Raw genomic sequence first — 20,484 nt, forward strand, 5'->3', positions numbered from 1 at the left:
ACCCTTGTCTCCCCAAGTCAAGCATAACAGCTCAATACCAAGTGAACACGTTGGGCAAGGGTCTGGCCCTGCTGTCTTACAAACAACCTTATGTTGCTGTTGCATTGGTAAAAGGCTAGATTGTGCCTTTGGTGCCACTCTGACATTCTCTGAGCTCATCAGAGCAAACTGAGATAAACAGGGGAGCAAAGACAGGGGCAGGAGTCAGGACATGTTTCTTTACTTCCATATAGATCTGAGTTGCTCAGCTCTCGGAGGATACTGAGGAGACAAGGTGTATAAAGATCACGATAGATGGGATCCCAAGCAGTTCATGTCTTGTAGCATTTTGTACTATATCACGTCACATCGCTGCATCGTTTACCCATTCTGCTAATTCACAAAAGACAACGTGCACGAATCCTCTTTGAGACATGCACTTCTCACTGAACCTTCACAAAGGACCTCATGAAATTTATTCCTCAGTATTTGTTTCAATGAGGCAATAATGAAACAAGCCAAACGTTACCCTGTCATTATAGAAAGACTCAACCCACAGTACCTCCAGCACTTGGATGTGTGCACTCAACATGGCAACAGGGGACTGGGTGCTCAGTGAAACAACACAACCAGGTGCTCAGGAGCTCTTCTGTATCATGACTGATAAATTCTGAGGGCATATCTAACAAAGTATAAAGGCAGCACTAAAATTTAAATAGACAGATAAAAAAACTCCAACATATCCGTCTGAAATAATTTACCAGTCATTACAGAGAACATCAAAAGAGAAAAACAAAACTAAGAAGGAACACAATAAATGAGAAACAAAGGAAAAAAGTAAGAGGGGAAAAAGAAAAGAAGAAAAAAATACAAAAGGAAAAGAAAAAAATGCACACAGTTGCTCTCTGTTGCTGTCCTGGTCTGTTTATTTTGGTCGCTGGATAATGTTTGATTGCTGTTGGCCTGGATAATCAATCGTCTTTGTTGCTTCTATGAGTTTTTCATGTTGAACAGTAAAAAGATGATACTAGAGAGAGGGGAAATATTTTTAAATTTGGAGAAAAAATGTAATTAAAAATAAGATGATTGCAATATCCTGAAAATTAGCTCGGCTTTGCAATCTCTTTGTGGATTCCCAGCACCTGCATTCCCTTTACACGATCTCATGACATACGTTTTTATAAACAAACTTTAGGTTAAATCTGGCTGCTCTGCCCACTCACAAAATCAACAGATACCACAGAGTGGAATCCACAGCTTTCAATTTAGTTTTACATGAAAGCGTGGATCAGAAACATTTTCCTGATTTCAAGATTTAAATGGGGTCAAATGAAGTTTTAGGTTTTCTCCTTTTGGGTGAGTTTAATGTCAGCAGTGAAGTCCCCACCTCGGTATAAATTGGGCATTCAAGCCCCATGCACTGTGGCAGGAGTTAAAATATATAAAGCTACTTTAGAAGTCACTGTTCACAGCTACTGAAGAGATGCTATGAATCAGAGTAAGTGTGAAGACACGGAAGGTGTTCCCACTTTGCATGGCATCGTGCCCTGTGGTTCCCAGCCTACAGTTATTGAAGTATTGGGCAAAACTGGTCTGTGGGTAGGAAGGGGCTTTCAGGCGTATGCAGCAATGGCCAACAAGTCCTTGTGTGACAAACATAGGGATGCTCTAAATCAGTACTGCCTCGGTGAAGATGTAACTCATGCAGATTGACAGGCAGTATTCTTGTTTGAAAATTTAATTTTACAGGTGTTGTAAAATTCTATATATCAAATTTCCAATGTGTGGCATAGATTAAGAGATTTCAAACTCATATTGTGTTTAGTCTATTGTGCAGCCTATTGTTTTACATTCTTCAGTGGTTACTAAATCTGCAGGAAAGGTGACATAAACCAATTTAGAAAACATATTTTGACTACAAATCTTACTTTTCCTCTGAACATTTTTACCAGCCCACCACACTGCTTTGCATGACTGTTCCTCAGTAGCTCCCAGACCCAGTTCAGAAGTTTGAATCTTTTCAAATGGTGTTTTTGCAAAGCCTGAAGCCCTTAATCTCATATTTTGCCTTCTACAGACACGGATACACTCTGAATTGAGCCACAGCTCTGCAGCAATTTGTGAGCTCATGTTTTATACTAATTAATAAATATTTCGGACCAAAAATGCCCACCCCAATGATGAAAAGGCAGAATCCCTTTCAGGAATATGCTCCTTTTTTTTTTTTTTTTTTTTTTTTTTTTTTTTTTTTTTTTGACATTTCTTTAGCAAGAAAACTCTAATTTAAAAAAGCTATCATTCCAGTCCTGCTCAGGTTCAGTGAATGTTTATATTGGGTTCGGTTGTACTTTGATATGGAAATTGTAAAAGGAATGGCTTGTTTAAAGGAAACTGCATACATGCCTCTAAGTTACCTCACCTTTAAAAGGATAAATATTTGGAAAGTTTCCCATCCCCATCTCCACAGCAGCAATATATAATTAGCAGCTCTAAGCTATAAACTCTTTTCTGGGACAGAAGTACACACAAAGTGATAATATGCTTAAAGAAATGGACGAACCCAAGGAAATAAGAGGCTTACTGAGACCAGGCTTCAGATTTAGGGGCTCTGGTTCTGCTACAATCAGATGTAAAAATTGACACAACTGAGACAAATACCTTACGGCTAAAAAATCTCCTGACCACAGAAATAAGGCTGATGGGCTTCCCTGTTAAACTTCACATTCTCTCCAGATTTCATTCAAAATATTTTACTAGAATGTTGCTTAAAGTGACAAAAATAAGATGGGGAAATGCATGCACTTTTTTAGACAGAAGTGGAAAGTACAGGAGGTTTTACAGGAAAAAAAACAATAAGTGGTTACATAAGAAAACAAATCTTGTTGCCATCTTACTTTGCTCTGCAAAATGAGCAGCTGATCCCTTCTGGGCCCTGGTTGAGCAGCGGGCATATGGGTATCTAAGGAAGGAAGAGTTGTATCTGATTAAGTGGTATCCTGAGCAGCAGCACCAAGCTACCTTCTGTTAACAAAAATATATATTCTTTAATTAGAAAAGCACAAGTTTTTTTTTCTGGAGGCAACAACATCATTGCAAGTATTCAGTTAAAAATAAAAGCGCATAAAAATGCTTTTGCCTGATAAATCAGTGCTGAATGTGAGCCATAGCCATGACACTGTGACATCAAGTCAGGATTTTCTTAAATGTACTCTTTGAAATAGAGTAAGGTGAATTTTTTAAAATATAGAAATAAATAAATCCATTTTTAACCCCTTTCCTAAAATGTATGGAATATTTTGGAGTTTGACTCTTCACTCAGGGGCACTGACCATAACCTGCCATAATCATAACCATAACCATAACCCCACATGAAGTGTTGTTCTTTTTTGCAAAACTCTTAAAACCCTACAAAGTAAGCCCAGTTCTTTCTACAACCAAAAGGGAGCTGCACAGTGCCACGGTCCCATCACCAGAATGTGGCCAAGGAGCCACCAAGGGGTTCCCAACCCCACTGCTGCTGCCCCTTGACTTGGTCATGGCTAGGCCCCAAGCACGTTGTGACCGTGGAAACATAACTGTGCTCACAAACACACAAAGCACCCTGCATCTCTCCCGTGGGGCTCAGGTTTGGCTCACATTCATGTTTCTGTGTCATTTTCCCATCATGTTGCTACACTTAAAATCTATTTTTTAAAATAAAACTTGAGGTTTTCAAACAAGAAGCCTTACAGCCCAGTTGTTTCATAAAAGCCGCCAACGTGGAGCTTCAGATGCTGGCAGCGCTCTCCGAAACCATCTCCACCAGCTCCTGTCGCAGGGCAGGGGTCCCTAGCATAATCTCCCTATGAACTGCTCTCATTCTGAGCAGCACAGTGAGAAAAACGTGACAAAATGTGTAATTCCAGAGCCTTTCGGCCCCTCTAAATCACAGCTTCGCCCCCCATACACTCCCTTTCTTTTCCATAATCGTGCAGATGGCATTAAGGTAAATGGTGGCTGGTTTAATGGCAGTTTAATATTCTGCACATACACATAGCAGACATTTTAGCTGCTTTTAATTGATGTAGCTCTGAGCTTTGTTAAGCTCTCCAGGAGAGTGGTTCTTGCTGGGAATGAGCCTCCTAGAAAGTATCACTTTGCAAAAACACAATAGTTTGGGTGGTAATTGTGCAGAAAGAGACTTCTATATTTCCTTGCGGCTGAATGAGAGCGTTTTGTTTCACTTTTGTATAACCCAGCCTTGGGTGCCCAAATCATATTCAAACTTTCCAAACAGCTACATAAAGAAATACACGGGTTGTCACTTGTTGGATAAAATGGGGACTGGAAAATTTCAGTTGAGCAGCACATTTTTATAGATGCGAACATAGTAAAAAATAATAATAATAAAAAATAAAGAGGTAGCAGAAGTGCTGGTGTTACTTAAACAGCTTTAAGACCCCTTCCAACTCAACATGTTCTACAATTCTATGATTCTATGATTCTTTCAGCGCTCCTGAGCGATGAAGTACTAAATCATTTTCCATGTGTAAATCAGTCGGCCATGGCCTGCACATCAGCACGAGGCTTTGCCGGTGCTTGGCCTCCTGTGGGTTGGCCCCATGGCCGGGCAGGGCTCACAGCCACCAGGCACAGAGGCACTCAGAGCCAGGACAGCACCAGGAATGCCATTTAGACTAATTTTAAATAAGCAATGGAAATTTGAGGGGTGAAGGATGAAAACAAAGCTCAATTATTCCATTGGTCCAAGTGGCCTCACGCTTTCTGTCCCAGGGAGAAATAAAGGCAATCTCCTCGATAATGAACTTTTTGGTTTTTGAGCTGGGAAGGAGCACGGCGGATCTGAAGGTGTGTCTCAGCAGGTGCTGCCTGCCCGTCTGGCACGCAGACTTTTTGCTTGATCAAAGAATACATGACAGAAAACGGATCCCTGCTTGTAAATATCAAACGATTTGATCTTTCTAAAAGACTTTATTGAAGTTTGCTGCTTTTTAATGAAACACGAAGCATCCACCTATGCCTGCCATACAGAAAAGTCTGGGAGGATGTTAGAATAAAACAAGCACTACCCATGACTTATGGATAAGGGTTTCTCCTCATACATGCATACGGCTTCCAAGGAAACTGCATCCCTCATTATTTTCCTATCGCACAGCATAAAGAGGATTTGATTACGGCAATATTAATAACTCCGCAATGGGCACAAGAAATAAGCCGTGCTCACCTACGCAGCCTCTTAAAGCAAATTAAAAGCATCACAAGGAAATGAATACATCATACATCGCTGACTTTTTTTTTTTTCCCTTGCATTATGGTGAAATCCACAGCATCAAAATCTGCGACTGGCCCGCGGAGGGGTTTTATCCACGATTCCTGTCGCTTAGTATGATAATTCACCAAAAAAAAGTTTCAGATGGCATTCTGGCCGAGCGCGCGGAGCTCTGAATCAAAGGAACCAATAATTTACAGCCGGGCGATAAGAGAGCGATATTGCTTTCATAGGACGTATTAATGAAAATTGCCATTGTGAGGCAGATAAGGCTTAATAACGGCGCTCTCATTGTGCTCTGCGAGCCGGGCGCGCTCTGCGGTGGATGCGGAGCTCGGTGCTGGCGCTCGGCCCGACGCCACTCCCAGTGCCACCAGAGCCCCAGTTTGCTTTCCCTGGCAAAGCCTGAGCAGGCGTTGCTGCTCCGCCAGGTATCCCTGCTCCCGAGCACGCAGCCCTCCTGCTGCCTTGCTTATCGTGCAGTTTAATACTTCTATTTTCACTCCATGTATCGGTTTAAAAAAAAATGGCTCTGACTTTTTAGAGCCTGTTTATCCCCCAGTGTTTTGTAAATGGGCAACGGGATGGCATGGGAAGGGATCTTTAATTTCTTGCCCTTGTTTAATTTTCCTGGGTGTCTCATCGTTCCTGTTCTGCAAGCACTGCACCACTGAGGGCTTGCGCTACTCAATGGCCATGCATCCATCTGTGCCTATGGCTCAGGGAAGGAATGAAGCTGCTTGTACGAGTGCAGTCTGAAGGAACTGGCCCATGGTGTGAGCACAGCCAGAAGGGAACCAGGCTTTAAACCCAAAATGGGACTTCAAAGGGGAAAAGAAGCTTTCAAGCAGCACATCCATGAAAAATAAATCGGGAAGGAAAAAAAAAAAAAAATTCAGAAAGTGTGATCTATGATATCCTTATTTTGTGCGCATCCTTAGTGAGCGCTTTTGTAGCATTACCAAAGATGCATAAAAGTGCAAATTGTTCCCCAAAGCAGTAACAGTGTGGCCAAGGGAAAGGCTCTACCTTGCTCTGCTCTCAGAAAATGCTCACCCACAGATGGTGAGCACTGCCACACACACATCTGCGTTTCGCCTACAAAGTTTTGCTCCCAGGAATGGTGCGTCCATGTTGGACTGCGTGTTCGCTGCTCAGCGTGCAGGGAGCTGCTCCATAAGGACACACAGGACAAATGAGAGATGTTTTTAAAGCATGAAAACTGTCCTGAAAAGTGTATTTTCTTCAGATATATGCAGATTCCAATGGTAACTCGGTGTCCTTGAAGAGCTTTCCAGCACTCTGGGCTATGCTGTTCCAATAAGCACTACAAATGCTCTGGTGCTTCAAAGTGCTCCAACTCATTTCTATGAGTGCCGTCTTTGAGCTCGTTTGTGGGCCACATTTATCACATCACCAACAATTATCACAGCCCTTAAATGCCCCAAAAACACACACCAATATTTACAGGAATTGATTCTGGGATCAATACGTCCGTGAATACTCTATCACTAAAGGCAGCACGTTGAGAAGGGGTAATGCAACTTCATTTATAGCCTGAAAGCACTTTTAGTAGCTTAAGCGACGTGCTTCCAGATTGAGGACTGAACGTAAGAGTTACAAACAAAACCACAACGAAAGACTAAAGCCAAGGGCAACAAACAGTGGAATGAGAGAAGCACTGTAAGAAGCTGAAATTAATTTCTGACAGCGCTCGTCAAGTCTGCCAGCATTTAAAAGAGGCCTTGCTCATCTGGATGCTGCACTTTACGGCAATTTCTGAACCCATTCGCCCTACAGCTCAGGCAGAGCAGTGCTGAGTGTGAGTCTGCACCACTGTGCTCCTCTGCTCACAGCTCTGCAACAAACCAGGAGGATCATCCCCAGCCCTCTGCTGCTTTCATTCCTGGCTTTGCAACAACGGCACAGACACACAGGGAGCGACGCTCACACTGCACCAGGAGGTAAAAAACACTGCGTTCTCTGCGATGCTAAAATTACACTGCATTAATATGCACGAAAAGAATTAAGAATGGCAGTTAAACCTTCAGAAAGGGCCGTTTCTTAAAAGTCGTGTCGTGTCATTGCTTATTCACAACAGAACTCCTCCGGAGCGCTTTGCTGCACCAAAGCGGTACGCTGGGTTTGGGAAAAAAAAAAAAAAAAGCCACGCTGCAGAGAGAGCACATGTTACATCAGACACAGTACCTGGTTTTTCACCGCACAGCTTGTCAGCTAGATAGTCTGCCTCTGGGGCGATAAGTGGGGATGGTGCGTCTTCAGGCTCCTCGAGCAGACTTTCACCCTGCGAGAAGGAGAAAAGGAGGATGCTCACACTGGGGTTGTGTTTTGTGTGTGTGTGTTTTTTCTTTTTTTTTTTGGGGGGGGGGGGTGGGGGAGAGAGAGAGAGAGAGAGAGAGAGAGAGAGAGAGGAGCCCAACAGAGTGCAGAGCATCACTTCAATGGGACTTCAAGACCACCACAATACATGGGGGGGGGGGTCCCTTCCACCCGGCTGGGCACCCCCTGTTCACATCTGCAGTGCAAACGGTGGCTGCTCCTGGCACAGCCCTGCCTGCATCCCAGCACCATGCCAGTCTGGGGGATGCACAGGGAGCGGCACAGCTCCTTTTGGGGACCCCTGAGGAAGGCTGCTTGTGTGCTAAGAGGGAACCCAGCAAAAACAAAAACAAAAACAAAAAAAATCCCACAAAATAACAGGGTAAAATAAAACGGGCCATACAGAATTCATGCTCAGAACAAACGCAAGGCCCTGAGGGACCACGCTGCGTTTTTCCAGGACAAACAAAAGCACTCCAGGCTGGAGGGCAGCGGGATTGTGGCCACACTACCGTGGCTGAGCCCACATCAACCCAGGGCCGCATCCCGTGCCGTCCTGCAGCCAACAGCACAGCAATCCCATCACAAACCCATCTGTGCTGGGGGGGGGAAGGGGAGGAGGGTGCAGAGCACCCTCACCCGGGGCAGAAACAGCTGAGAAAATCAGTCTGCACACAGCAAGGCCTTGGGAAAAAAAACATGACATTCCTCTCTCCTCCCATAACAGGTCCATAAATATTTGAAACTGCTTCAGCAGTAATTTGGGGTTTGGGCCAATGCTGATTCCCTGATTTCCTATACATAAATCAACAGAGATATTTGCTGGGCAGCGCTGAGTTGCATTTAATCGCGGATAAAAATGCCCCTGGTAAAATGTAGTTCAGAACAGTTTAGGAAATTTGTAACGTGTAAACTGCGAGCAGCTGGCATAATCCATGGTTACTTCTGCGGTGACGTGCCTTTTGTAAACGCTTTATTCATATTTATGAAGCACTAAATAGATCCGAGCACGTCTCTAAACAACGTTATAAAGCATCTGACAAAACGCAGTGTTATCTCGGAGCGCTCAGCTTGTTCCTGCAAGCAGTCAACACGGCAGAGGTTAAAATATGGCAAGAATTCCAAACAATGCCCGATCCGCACGGGCTCCATCGGGATGTTACTACTGCACAGTTTTCACTTTAAAGCAAAGGTTACTCGTTGCTTCCCTCGGCTTACCGCAGGCTGCAAAGGTTTGGAAGCGTCACATTACACTCTGAGCGTTTTAAGGCTGCCCAGGTTTTCTCTCTCCGCCTGGCAATGCTCGCCGGTGGGAGGCTCCGCTCGCGGCCGGCCGTCCTCTGTCCAGCACAGCGCTCCCAACCGCTGTGCTACGCTGCTCTTTGCAGAGGAACCTAGTGGAGGCGAAGATTGATTTTTACCCCCTTCCTTCCATCTCCCGTACCCTACAGCCAGCACCCAGCCAGCCAGGCGTCGCCGACAGCCGGACCCAGCGCCCGCGTCCCGGCGTTGCGTCCCGCGACAGCCACGTTACGTTACAGCCATCATTGGCGAGGGGCTGCGGGCCGGGGCTGCTCCACCTGCGGCCGTGCGCTGAGCCACGCGCCCGCTGCTCGACGGCGAGGCGGTGGGATCCCGGCCTTTGGGTCGCTCCGTCGTTTGGATGCAGCTGTTTAATACCTCCCGAGGGTTTTGCGGCGAAAATAATAGCTCCCCCAAGCTAACTTCTCTCCCAGGTTCTACTATTTCAGCTTTATTCCCGAACAGCTGCTCCGTGTCTTTGTCCGCATCCCGGCTCGGATCCGGCTTTCCCGACAAAACCGGACTCCCCGACCAAGCCGAGGGTCAAAGAGCGGCTCCCGCCCCCGGTACCGGAGCCGCCCCGGCCCGGCCCGCCCGGTGCCGCCGGTCAAGGTGCGGATCGCCGCGCTCCGGGTGCCCCGCGGAGGGGGCGGACCGGCCGCCAAGTGCACGGCGCGCCCGGCCCCCTCGCCACCCTCTGCTGATCAAAGCAGGAAGTTTTCATGACAACCGCAGTCAAAGGGCCTGCATTGCGAATGAACTCGATTTCGGCGATGTTGATATATCCCGGCTCCATTGTCTCTTTTCAGACACAGTATGAACCCTTCCGGTCTCAATGATTACATTACAGAAGCACTTTCACATGTGTGCTTCGTAGGCACAAAGGGTTTCCTTGCTTCACCACCATCTGGCCACAAATCAGATAAATAAAGGCAGGAGAATTAAAATTAAAGCTTAGGGCTTTTTTTTTTCTTCTTCTTCTTTTCCTCTCTTCGTCTTCTTCTTGAAGCATTATGAAACCCCTCTCTCCCCCCCGTCCCATTCGGGATGCGGAGGCGGCTTCTTAGGAGAGCTGGGAAAAGAGAAAAAAAAAAAGGCTGTGAAGCAAATAGAAGTGGGGGAAAAAGAAAGAAGAAAAAAAAAAAGAGAAGGAAAAGAAACAAAAAAGGTAAAAAAGAGGAAAGAAAGAGAAAGAGAAAAATAAAGGAAGGAAAGGAGGAAGGAAGGGAGAAAGAAAGAAAAATGAAGGAAGGAAGGAAGGAAGGAAGGAAGGAAGGAAGGAAGGAAGGAAGGAAGGAAGGAAGGAAGGAAGGAAGGAAGGAAGGAAGGAAGGAAGGAAGGAAGGAAGGAAGGAAGGAAGGAAGGAAGGAAGGAAGGAAGGAAGGAAGGAAGGAAGGAAGGAAGGAAGAGATAGAAAGAAAGGGGGGAAAGGGAAAGGGAAAGAAAGAAAGAAAGAAGAAAGAAAGAAAGAAAGAAAGAAAGAAAGAAAGAAAGAAAGAAAGAAAGAAAGAAAGAAAGAAAGAAAGAAAGAAAGAAAGAAAGAAAGAAAGAAAGAAAGAAAGAAAGAAAGAAAGAAAGAAAGAAAGAAAGAAAGAAAGAAAGAAAGAAAGAAAGAAAGAAAGAAAGAAAGAAAGAAAGAAAGAAAGAAAGAAAGAAAGAAAGAAAGAAAGAAAAGAAAGAAAGAAAGAAAGAAAGAAAGAAAGAAAGAAAGAAAGAAAGAAAGGAAGGAAGGAAGGAAGGAAGGAAGGAAGGAAGGAAGGAAGGAAGGAAGGAAGGAAGGAAGGAAGGAAGGAAGGAAGGAAGGAAGGAAGGAAGGAAGGAAGGAAGGAAGGAAGGAAGGAAGGAAGGAAGGAAGGAAGAAAGGAAGAAAGGAAGAAAGGAAGAAAGAAGGAAAGAAGGAAGGAAAACAGTAAAAAGGAAAGAAAAAAGAAAAAAGGAGGATAAAAGGAAAAGAGTAAGAGAAAGAGAATAATGTTTATGATTCTATGATTTTGTAAAAAAAGGAGGGAAAAAGAGAAGGAAGGAAGGGAGGGAGGAAGGAAGAAAGGGAGGAAAGAAAAGGAAGAATTAAAAAAAAAGAAAGAAATAAGAGAAAAAAAAGAGACAGAGAGAGAAAAAGAAAATAGAAGGAAAATGGAGACAAGAAGAAAAGTAAAAAGGAAAGAAAAAATTAGAAAAAAAAAAAGGAGGCAAACAAACAAAAGAATATTTCAGCCTTTCACTCCCTAATCCATTTGTAGGGCAGCGTAACCTATTTTCCAGCAAAGATCCCACAAACCACATTTTGCTATTAAAAGTCTGTTTCATCCGCTGGGAAGCAAACACTTTGTGCAGCCAAACACCACATCCCCCTACGAGGAGGGCCGGGTGCTGCGGGTGGGAGCTGTGCTGCAAGTTGTGCTGCAATTTGTGCTGCGAACCGCGCTGCGCCGTCCGGCCGCTGCGGGGATGGATGGGGCCGGCGCCCCAACGGGCTGTGAGTTTAGCAAGTGAGAGCCCCGGCAAAAGCAGGAGGAAGGCTGTGCAGCCCTTACGACAGAAGGTGAGACTCAACCTCACAATCTAATTTCAGCCCTGGCATCACTTCTATTGAGGTCAGTGTTGCTCTGGGAGGGATTTTTTCTTTTTTTTTTCCTTTGCAATCTGATTGCTGTAGTGATGCGGTGCACTAAATTTAATCCCCCTTCTAAGCTGCTGCTGCAACAGTAACTTTAGTGAGATGAGGGGGGAAAGCACTTTTTTTAGTGCCCTTGGTTCTTTACACATAGAGAAACTCTGTACCATAGGAAGACAGGTTTCACCCTTTAACTCCTGGAAAAGAAAGGGTTTCCCATGTCGGTATCCAAGCGATATTCAGGTGTGCAGCACAGCCCTCAGCCCTTCTCTGAGTTCCCATCCACTCTTGGCCAAGGCCCACACATGTCCAAACACAGGGCGTGCACATTGCCATGCGCAGGGAAACAAAGTGCCAAGCCCTTCAAAAAAAGCTTCAAACATCTGAAAAAAAGAGATGAATGAGCCCTCACAGTGCGTATTTACAGAAATGCTGGAGCTACGTGTGCTTCCTTCTGGGGGCACGAGAAAGTTTTTGCACCGCTATGTGATAGGGCTCAGGCAGAGCTCATCTTGCATTAACCCCCAGATTTAGGCTTGGGATGCATCCGCTGCTGCCATAAAGAAAAGTGTTGTAGTGATAGCGAACACAATGGGACTAATAAAAACTTGGAGCACGACTTGCCAGCAGTTGGATTTGCTCATTTCTGATTTCTGCTTTCTGAGGTTTTCGTTGGCTGTGGGATCCCTGGATAAACTTTCCCTCTCCCCGTTTGCTGGAGGCAGACTCCAATCGTTAGCGACTGTTATTCTGTCGGCGCGCTCCTCGTAAACCCGCTGCCAGCGCAACCTCCTGATTTCTGCGGGCTGTTTGTCAGGCTTTGCCTTGCGAGTTTCTGCAGAAATAAACGCAGTTGGGATTGAAAGGCGTTGGGGCTGAGCCGCGCTCTGCCCGGCCGTGCGGGGCTCCACACAGTTGAGAGTGCTCTTTCTGAAAGTGTTTTAATAGTAAGAGAGGAATAAGTATTTGGACAAGTGGTGGAAAACTAAAGCCTTTCTTTCTATACTGTGAAGATTTTGAATAGTACTTGTCAATAAAGCAACTCCTATTGTAATCGTACCGGAGACATGGGCCTCCACCCCGAAAAAGCTGTCTCAGAGATACTAACCTCATTAAAATATGAATGAAAAGGCAGCCATCATTGTAATGGGAGAAAACCATTTACTCTGCAACAAACTTTATCTGCTATCTTTTGTAAAGATAGAAATATGATGCCGAGCAGATTTCTCATTACATTTGGTGGGGAGCTTGACAGGGAGGCAATTTATTGCAAGTTTTCTACTGAGTGGCAAAATCGGATCCCTACATCCTTGCTTTTTCCACTGGGCATTTCAAAATTGGGAGAACCTTCAGCACATCTGAAATCTTTAAAGAGAGAGAGGGAGAGAAAAAAAAAAAGCACGCTTTGTTTCTGCTGGCCTTTTCCTGAGGTCTGAGGAAACTTTGCCATCCAGTTCTGCTTTTCTAGAATATCTCATCCGATTTTGAAACAAAACAAGAGAATTAATTACAGAGCTCTGTGACAACACCGTAATAACAGTCAATTACAGGGTGCCCGAACGCCTGTTCATTACTGTGTCTCTGTTAATCTAGCCCTAAATTTCTTCCTTGATAGATAACGCGACCAGCCGAGAATACAATCGTGTTACAAAGCGCAGTGAGAAATATACAAAATGTAACTGCAGGAAGTGGGCAGTTTCCAAATAACCAAGCTGTCAATCAGCCGTTTGTCAAAACAATTCGCCATATCTGGTCATTTTGTAAGGGTACAGCCGGGCGCGGGGCGGGTGACAGGGGAGGCTTGACGTGGAAACAGAAATTGTTTCAAAGAGCTTTAAAGTAAGTCTTCTAAAATGTTTCCTGTAGTTTAATCGTTGTCTTTTCATCCACAAAAGTGTTCCAATCGTTTTTGATATTAGTTAAAAGTCAATATTTAGAAGCGAACGTTCAAACCTCCTTTGCTCTAGGCTAAAACAGGAGCAACATGAATGCCGAGCCGCTCGAAAGGCTGATGGGATATATAATTAGCTATTATGTTAATTGAATCCATTGTGAGTTTGTTGTATGAGATTTCTTCATATAATATGCAAATCGCTTCGAAGGTTTAGTTTTATTAGACAATATAATTAGAAATCTTCTAAAGGAGTGAATCCTAATGAGGCGTAATAAAGCTTTGTAAAATATCTGTTTGCTGTGTGAGCAGACCACCTGGGCTTAATCAATAACGGGAACTTCATTCTGTGCCAGCCCCTCCTAGAGAAAGTTGAAGAATTTACCTTTCCGGCTCTGTTCATGAACGTTTTTATATTCAGAGCAGGAGAGTTCGTTCTGGTGAGGAAGGAGGTGAAATTCTGGTCGTCTGAAGGGAAAATAAACAATATGAATTCTGTTTATTTAAAATTAAATAGAAATGATTTTTTTTTTTTTTTTTAAAAAAAAGAACAACAACAACAAAAAACCCAACCTCCCAGCTATAGTGGAGACGCTTGAAGTGAAATGTTCTGCGAGCAAAGTTAGCCGTTGCTCGTGCTATTAAACGCCAGATTCAAGCAGATGTACATACTTTAGCTTCTGCAGTGTAACTAATCGGCGTAACTTCACTTTTACTGAGATAGCCCGACACGTTAATAGGTGGAATTGAGCGCTCTCTTATAAAGGAAGAAATTCACACCAGGGTATTCCAGAGCTAGTTCCAAATTCCACACTCACATTCCTCTTGCTTTAAGACCACCACCAAAGACAAAGCTGAAACTATTTCAGCTAATGCCAGAATGCCAAAAATGTGTAATCTCTTGCCTGGTTTGGCTTGTTCGCACTTTCGGCGGTGCCAAAACTCTACCAGACAGCTCTTCGTATTAACTGAACATACTAAGGGTGGTAGATTTTGTGCCAGTGGGGGAAAGCGATGCATGCTTTCCCCCCCTACAACAATCAGCAGCAACGTATTAATAAGCTGCCCCGACCTCTGTCCCCTCCTTTGTTCTGTGCCCGCAGAACCGAAAATACTTCCTCCGGCAAACCCACGCCTAAAGAAGGCGATGTTGGGAACGCAATGCAAATGCAGAGTGCCTGCTGTGGTTTAGAATACAGCCATCGTACCTGGGTCTCAGCGGAGACCGCACTGAGAAAACGTGTGTCTAGAGTTCATTAACACCTCCTGGATCCATTCACTTAAAATCTGCAGCTCTTTGCTCGGAACAATACAAGGATGACATCACATGCATCATCTCCAGCTGAAAAACCACTTGGTTTATTTTCCTGAATTCTTCTCTGAACTGCTCAGAAGTCGCTTACAGCCTCTCAGAAACTTCCCCCCTCCTTGGGGAAGCCATCAGTCAGGCCAAGCCAACCATCCTCTCAAAATGCATGCTTCCTTTGCACCCTGGTTTTTAATTTCTTCCTTAGGTTCAAAGTGTCTCAAGAAAGCAGCCAGGATCTGCCTTCGGAAGTCAGGGCTGCACCCTGGAGAATTCGTGCCAGAAGAGGATGTTACCTGCTTGCCTTTCCTGCTCTCCTCTGCTGACCCCCGAAGGGAACAAAGCTGCATGGATTCTGCCTAATGTTAATTAAATCACTCTGTTAATGAGAAGTAAGGTGCTTTAGCAACAAACAAATAAAGGGCTGTATTCAGCCCTTGGAGTCAAATCCTGAGCAGATGCAACTGCAGCTGGGTTGTATTCTTATGACTGCTGCACAGGTTTTTGTTGGCAGAGACTGAGCTTGGGGCAACTCTTTGCTGGAAACAGCTGGGAAGCAGGGTGAGCAGGGTGAGGGGTCAGATGGGCTGAGCACCCTGTTTTGGATGGATGTCATTGCTCACCTGGAATTCTTGGTGCTGAAGAGCAGTGCAAGAGTTTGGTGCATCTCAGAGCTGGACGTGAACCTTGTCAGGCATGGAGGCATCACCAGCCCTGCTGCCACCAGCTGTGACCTTCCTTTCCCAGATCTCTGTTCTATCCTCAGGATTGGAGCAGTGGAAAGGAATACTATTCCCTCATGTTCAGCATAAAACAGCAAGTCCTTCTCATTGCTCTATGAAAGTCATAATTTTAAAGCAGCAACATGTCTGCTGAGGAACAGGCTGGGACTGCAGCCCAGGAAAAAAACACTGATAAAAGAAAAACCCACTGGAAATTTTTAACTAGTCTTATACATAGCAATAGGTAAGGTTTCCTAATCTATTGACATGTCGGTGCTTCACAGATCTCCTTCCTAAAAGCTCAGAATTTCTCAGAAGTCTTTTGCCTTCCTCCACTAGCAACCTCCACTCAGAAGCAGAGCTCTGCAGCCTCCTCGCGCACCCCTGGGTGCATCCCAACTGTCTCTGTCAAGGCTAACATTTACTTGGGTTCATCTTTAGTTTTGGGGGTTTTAATTAACTGAGAGCTCTGAAGCTGATCTCTGCCCTGTGGAACAGAAGACATCCCAGTGAAGTTGTAGATGTCCCATTCCTGGAGCTGCTCAAGGCCAAGTTGGATGGGGCACTGGGCAGCCTGATCTGCTGGCAGATGTCCACAGTAGGGATTGTATCTGGATGAGCTTTAAGGTCCCTTCCAACCCAAACCATTCTATGATCCTATAATTCTGACCCAAAGGTCATCCCATCACCAGACGACAGCAGTGGCCAGGGCTGCAGAATGGACCGCAGCAAATATCCATTGCCTTTGGATACCAGTCAGCAATGTCAGTGATAACTTACATGACAATTATTTCTACCTCCACAGAAGAAAACTCACCTGACCCTGCCAAAGCACAGCCTCAGCTTGCAGTGGGGCCAGGCCATGCATGAAGCAGCACACTGCACTATGTTTTCTTACTGTGCTGACGGAAAGCTTCAAAGTGCTGCTTGCATGCTCCCAGGGCAAATCAAGGGTGGAGATTTCAGCTACTGGACTGCAGCCTGCTGAGACCACCTATAGACTTAAGCCTGTTAAATTAACCTTAATTCCACCATTATTCCTCTGCTGGATGGCAACCATCTGGCCGCGACTTTGTGTTGCAGTTTACCTAAGCTCTTGGCTAGGTTTTAGCTGAAATCCCTTTATTTCTGACCATGCTGGAACAGCAGTGCTGAGACTGGGGCAGACTTTAAGCAGGACTACTTCCCATTTACAGCCCATGTTCTGTGCCCTTCCCAGTCCCGCCGCCTGATCATCTGCACTGGGAATGGGATGTCCCTAAGCCAGAGCTGTTGCTTTCCTAATTCTGTGTGTTCACATCCTCAACTTTGAAGGTGAATTTTGAAGCCCTGCTCAGCACTGTGTCATCTCCTCCTTGCAGAGAAGCATTTCAGCACACTGATGCCTTGACCTCAATGGGACACAACCCATACCTAAATGCTTGGAGTACAGGAGGAATCAAAGCGCACTGGAACCAGAATGTCCCAGAAGATCCTGAGAAGCATCATGCAGGGGCGGACTCAATGGGACCTTGAGGGCCATTGCAGGAGCTCAGTGCACCCCTTCAGAGCAGAACCCGTGGGAAACAGGCTGTTCCCAGGGGCATCCCTGGGATAACGCAGTGCTGCACAGTCAGCACGGCACAGGGCTTTGAAATTTCAGCCCCTGCTTGAGGTTCCCCTCAATGAGCTTGGGGTAATTTAACTCACAAAGCTGCGATGCTTGGGATGCGGAAAGGTGCAGAACAGCTGTGGGAATGCTGTTGGTACTGCATGTGCCCTGGCGAGCAGAAGCACAGCTCAGCAGCCTTGAGAAAGCCAGGTACAGCCTGCTTGGGCTGAAGTAAAACAACAGCTACAGTTTCACATTTAGGAAGGTATTTCAGGAATGTTTAACTTTTGGTATTTTTTGCTTCTTCTTTCTTAAAAAAGTAATTGAACCTTTTCAAGCTTCTCTGCGTCAAATGTACCCATATACCTGCTGAAGGCAAGCCAGCAGAAATTAATATTACATAGGAACCACACAAGCTGAACCTCCCTATCCAAAAAGTCAACTCCGTGTAACTTAGTGCTGGTGCAAAGAGCCCTGGTTGATAAATAAACATCACAGACTACTCCTACCCAGACTTATCAGCTATCGCTGAGCAGAGACAAGGAGGATTATCGCCCCAGCTGCCAGGAAAGGCAACCTGCCCACTGCGCTTGCTGCTACCAAAGGTCAGCAGAACTCTGCAGCCCCCGGGACCAGGCAGGGCAGTTGCACACATTCTGCAGAGAGCTGAGAGCTGATGGCAGTGAAACACTGGGAAATGTTTGTGCATGAGGGGAAATCAGCAGTAAAAGCTGCCTTACGGTTTTAACTTTAGGGAATGGTTGCTGCTAAAGCATCCTTTTTTTTGCAAAGGCAAAAAGCAAGGCTGGCTGCTTCCTGGCTCAGTGTGAGTGCATTTCTGTTTTAGTTGAAAGTTGAGAGTGGTTGATTTCTAGAATTAAGGCCAGTTGTTAAGAAGGAAGCATTTCTGATTTCTAGTTTGGTTTATCATGGGGTCACAGAATCATAGAATCAGTTGATTTGAACGGGATCATTAAAGGTCACCTAGTCCATCTCCCCTGGAACATCGCTGGGGATGGTTGTGCTGAATATTCACAGCACATGCACAGCATGATGAGCCATCTAGTTTAAGGAGATGTTTGAGAAAGCCTTAGCTACAACTGTTTCACCATTCCAGGCTACTGTAACTATTCGTGTTTGTTTTCTACAGTAAAAGCGCGTGTAAATCTACAAACACGAAAGTCATCTGTTTTCAAAGCAAATGTAAATGAACGAGGAAGACTGCATATGTAAAACTGCAATGTATCCAGGCATAACTGTATGCCATGAGCTGAATACCAGGAGCACAAACCTGTGCTGAGCCTCAGGCACCGTACCCCCAAACATCCATCCGTCACCAATTCCCAACCAGCAGCAGCAAACCCCGTGTGCTGTTTAAGAGATGATTGTGAGAGCATTCACCCCACCCAGCACTGCTGAAGAAGGGCTCCCACGCTGAAGGGAGTCACAAATAATTAAATGTTTCAAAACACAATGGATATGACATGCTTTCAAAATAGCATCTCTAGAATCGCTTCCACTAGGGCGAGGAGCTCTCTGGAGGGAAAGGCCTTTCACTCACTTCACTTGATTACCTGTATTAAAGGGCTTAATTTCTCCGGTGCATTTCCTTCCCAAATCACCTCTTTTTGCCAACATCGTTGTGGCAGATGCTCTCTCAGCCCCACACGCAGCCATGAGGATATGAGTGCTGGGTAGGTTTATTTTTCTAATGTGCAATTAAACAAAAACAAAAACAAAAATGGCAAAAAAATTTGTCATTACTAGGCTTAAAGTTTATCATTAAAATGCTCAATTTCTTAACCAGAAGAAATTTGACAATGGCTCAAGACTTCAATGACTTCAACTCAAGATGTGTCAGCGCTGTCTGTGAGCTTTTGCAGCGAAATTGTTTTTCTTCTCCCAGTCTTGCTGTCCAAGACCTGCTAAGCATCTTCCCTCTCCCAGTTGGATGTGCAGCCAGTTCCTGAAGGGTTTTGACACCCCCAGGGTGGGAGCCAGATCATCTTCTGCAGGTTGAATTTGATGATCTCCAGAGGTCCTTTCCAACCCTCATGATTCTGTGATTCTTCAGTTCTCAGAGCCCATTTGAGAGGAAGGGGCTGCCCAGCCACACATGACAGTGTAAAGCCAAATAAAACAATGAAATACTAAAAACCATCCAAGAAATCAGTGCGGAATGCACAAACAAATCTAATCCCAGCTTTCTCCACCTGCAGGCAGCTGTTACTGAATTTCCGTGATCCACATTCAGAACAACTTCATCTCCAACCCTGACATCCTAGATTTAGGATCTGTGTCGCATCGACAGCAGTAGTACTCTCAGTTTTGTCTGATGGGAACCAGGTCAGATCATCAGATTCTTCTGTATATATCTACACAGTATGCTTATGATTCTTTGATAGCGCGCATATATATCCAAAATTCCTGGTCTTTTTTAGTGCTCTTAAGTCCTATAAATACAAACTCAGCTTGGACCTTCTATTTAGACAGATGCTTTGCCTGGGATTTCTCATTAGATAAATAAATCAAAAAACAAAACAAAAACACATATGTGAAGAAGTCATAGTAAGAAATACAAAGGCTTTGGGTCGCTATTGCTGAAATGTTTGTAGCACTGTGGACTTTCCTCTCGGATTTAGTATGATGTGAACAGTTCTGCAAGGAACAGCATGCCTTGTTTCTAGAGATAATACAGCCGATCTCAAGTTTATCATTGTCAACGTTGTACTTCAGGTTGGAGCTCATAAGAATGGGCTGCCAGGGGCCATGTGCATGGGCAGGCTGGGGCTGGAGCGTGACTGCGGGGACACGCTCAGCTCGCAGTGACTGACCGCTGTTTGTCCCCACCCACAGTGCCCTCTCTTGGAAAGTGAAAACTGGAGCCACCCAGCAACCAAACAGCTGAAAGCTCAGGAAGGGACGGAGATAAGAACAAAAGAAGAATAATTAATCATTGAAAATCCTATGTGAAAATGACTTCATTCTCAAGTGGGTATAAAACTAATATACGTGTGGGACATTTGAAGAGCACCAAAGGCTCATGAGATGCTGCAGTGAAATTTAGACCACAGCTAATTTTATCTTCTCTGATGGAATGGTTTTTCCTTTTATCCTCTGCTTTTCGAAGTTTTAGGGCAAACTCTTATTTCAACTAGTTCAAAAACATCCATTCCAGCTGTCATCTGACCAAATTATTTGGATTAGTAATAGCTTTGGGCAAAAGTTGATTTTCTGCAGCCTTACACTGGGTAGTGTAAAGCTTGTTGCTCTGTGGTTAAGGCAATTGGTACAACTTTTTGGTGCAACAATTAGAGAAGTCTGGGAAAGCAGACTAAGGATGCTCTCTACCTACATTTTGGCACATCAGGAGCATATCCAAAGTGTTGGTCCATGCATTTATCTTCTCCTCTTTGCACTGCAGAAAGATGGGTGGCTCCCAGAATGAGAGATTAGACCTGTTCCCACCC

The 20,484-nt window shown here is 44.9% G+C and overlaps 1 long non-coding RNA gene across 1 annotated transcript; it reads right to left on the reverse strand.

The window, feature by feature from the left end:
* Positions 1–2,863: 2,863 nt before the first annotated feature.
* LOC125696080 (uncharacterized) lies at positions 2,864–9,405 on the reverse strand. The gene is made up of 4 exons (XR_007378186.1): positions 9,169–9,405; positions 8,807–8,982; positions 7,457–7,553; positions 2,864–2,938 (listed from the first exon to the last, which is right to left on the reverse strand). It is a non-coding gene; the product is annotated as an uncharacterized LOC125696080 (long non-coding RNA).
* Between the last annotated feature and the right edge of the window lie 11,079 nt (positions 9,406–20,484).

The sequence above is a fragment of the Lagopus muta genome, chromosome 7, assembly GCF_023343835.1.
Source record: "Lagopus muta isolate bLagMut1 chromosome 7, bLagMut1 primary, whole genome shotgun sequence".
Taxonomy (NCBI): domain Eukaryota; kingdom Metazoa; phylum Chordata; class Aves; order Galliformes; family Phasianidae; genus Lagopus; species Lagopus muta.